The sequence below is a fragment of the Cryptomeria japonica genome, chromosome 3, assembly GCF_030272615.1.
Source record: "Cryptomeria japonica chromosome 3, Sugi_1.0, whole genome shotgun sequence".
NCBI lineage: Eukaryota > Viridiplantae > Streptophyta > Pinopsida > Cupressales > Cupressaceae > Cryptomeria > Cryptomeria japonica.
The window spans coordinates 960,175,893-960,179,080 of NC_081407.1; positions in this window are offsets into that span (position 1 = coordinate 960,175,893).

Here is a 3,188-nt window from a genome sequence, read left to right on the forward strand (position 1 = left end):
TTTGAATGTGATCACAAGTTTTGATGAAATAACATGACATGACATGACAATACCTAAAGGAAATCAAACACGAACATATGCTTGCATGAAGATTGATGTAATTTTCTACTCCATGATCTCTAGATCTTGAAGGATGCTTGAAGAACATGGTGGGATGAAATATTGTCTTGATGCTTGAAGATGATAGTGCTTGAGGGTGGATGATAATGAATGCTTATGATATGAATTGTCAATGTGAAAGTGAACTAGAATAATTCTCTTATATAGGGTTCTCAATGTATTTTCTTGATTAGGCCATCCTCTGATGGTGAAATTAAGACATTGTGATACAAAACCAACTCGCAAGAGGCTATAGTGTCATAGATTGTACACCCTTAATTAGGGTTGTCCAATTTCACACTTAGGTTAGCACCCGCCTAGTGTGTTACATCCTATATTCTAAAAATTCCTTTAAGAATTTAATTAAATCAAAAATCCCCTCTTATCACTTTACGTATCATAAAATTGGGCCCTTAACCCTAAGTGTTCCTCTTTTTATTTCATCCTTTTAATCAATTAATTAATCAAAGTCCTAATTAGGTTCTATTTTGACCCACAAGGCCCAATTTTGCATATCTAAGAACCTTCAATCATCACACACACCTAGGGATCACCTTATAATCACGATACCTTGCATCCTTAAAAATTTGGAAAAAAGTTGATAGGACCGGTGTGAATCACACCAATCCCCATTTTTTCTTCCCAAATTTCAGGATCATGTTTTGGTGGTATTATAATGTTTAAATCTAGAATTTTGTGAAAATGTATCAATTCTTAGTCAACCTTATGGTTATTTTAATCATGAAATCCCTATATAAGGCATATCTCTCAATTCATTTTCAACACACACATAGCAATAATATCATATGCAAGCATTATCATCAATTCAAGAGAAAATTTGATTCAATGAGCAACAAACTACATCAAGGCATCTTGAACTTATGTTTCAATTATGATTTTATAATGGATTTTGTATGATTTATCATGTTATTGGATCAACAAATGAATGACTTACCCTAAGAGCATTGCATCACCTATTGAAGGTATAATAATCTACATTCAATCATTTAAGTCTATTGCCCTCAAAAGGCAAGATTCTCCATTATATTTCAATTCAATTTCAAATTCTATTTTAATTAGGTTGATTCCAAACTCAGGATTTGACCTAAGGTAAACCCCTATCTACAACAAAATTTCCTTTCTTTTTGTGTGTAAGTGGCAGATTTGGGAGCCGTGTAGGTGGGAAAGGACAGAGGAGACCGAGACAAAGTGAACTGCCTTTTGCAGAAGTTCTGGAGACACCTCAGGACCAGGGCGTTGGGCACCCTGGTCCCGACAATTTTTCCCAAACTTTTAGGCATGGGCTCTAATTCTCTTCTCTTGCTCAAATCTTGGCTTACAACTCTGTTTGAATTTTGCAACACTCTATTTTCATCATTTCTTTTTTATTTCTCATTGTTGTTATAAATTTACTACTTGCAATTCAAAACCTAATTCAAACACAATTAAACTCAAACAAAAGGGGAAATAGGACTTCAATCAACATTCAACCCTCTTCTAAATAGAATTGAGGTTGGATCTATTGAGGGTTCATCCTCCTTTTAATGTACTGGTTAATTTGGCTATTTGGTGATCTTATCCTACTTGGTGAAACCCTTGTTCCAAATTACACCATTACAAAAGAGAGCATCAATATGTTCAATTTTGGGACCTAGTCAAGGGGACAAGGGTGCCTGGGATGCCCCTATTTGGGACAAAGGTGCCCCAAGCGCCCTTGACCATCCAAAACAAGGTGAACAAGCCAAGGACAAGGTGCACTCATTTTGAGATAGGGACTCATATCACCATGCAAATAGATGACATTGGTTTCAAGGTAAAATGGATAGAAATAGGCTTGGATAAGAGTTAAAATGGATCACACAAAGGTAGGAGCATAAAATGTGGTGTAAATTGTACAAGTTTACAATTTATGATGCTACAATTTCATACCTTGTAATGTAACAAATCTTTCATCCATAGCCACATGTGGCTTCAACTTTGCACCTTTTCCACTCGAGATAGGGTTATAACTTCAATTCCAACCATGAAAACGTTAATACCACTTGTTAGGAAATAATGCTTCATAACCAATTATATTTAATCCATTTCCTACATGATCCATTAGAGACGAGCTTGCATACAAGATAACAGAATAACCATTATACATAGATTAAATAGACAAGCCAAAAGATTACACAGGATATACACTAAGAAAACCCTCACGAGGAAAAAACCTAGCCTCTAAAAGCACCCTGATGGGATTCACCTAGTCAACTCAACACTTCACCTAGTTGGTGTTTCTCAATTCCACCAACTCACCAGGCCTAGTTTCTCTCTAGACCCCTAATTCCTTCTCAATCTCTTCTAGGTCTTGATTCTTGAACACTCTAAGGTGTTTTCTTCAAGTGTTTGGGCTAGGAACCCTACCAATTCACAATGCTTCCCATGTGCTCAAACGAGGCTTCTTCGCTTCAAAGTGTCAAACTGACCTCCTACTATTGTGAGATGATGTAGAGGAATGGAGGTGTCTTCATTCATGTTTTGGATGCATTTAGGGTCCATTTGAGGTTTGCAATCAATAGGTTTCGTATCGATTCCAAAATATTGCCTAGAAAAGGGCTACAATGAATTAGCCCAATTAGGCCTCCTAAAACCAATTTTTTAGGGATTGGGTGAAGACCCCTAACAATTTTGGATTTCCTTCAATGGTTCACCTAACCTCAAGATATTTTTGTGTTTTTGGCTTCTTAACCCACCATTCAATGTGCTAACCCCAAAATGAGGGTTTTGAAGGGTTTCTAGGCCTTCTAGGTGGCAGTGACTGGTCTAGTTGGGGTTTGTGCATCAAATGACCTTTTCAAGGCTCCTCCTTGCATTTAAAACTCTATCCCAACTCCTTGGATGCCTTCAAAAACTTATAAAGTGATTTGGCATCCACCTCTGCACTTGGCACTTCATTTTCAACTTATTTCCTCTAGTCAGGTTGCTCCTGGACTTGTCTAGAACAAGGTGACAGTTATGCTTAAACTCTTCTCCAGTACTTGCACCTGCATATGTACACTATATAGATGGTTTCCCTCCATGTACCAACAATCCATGATGGTAGCACA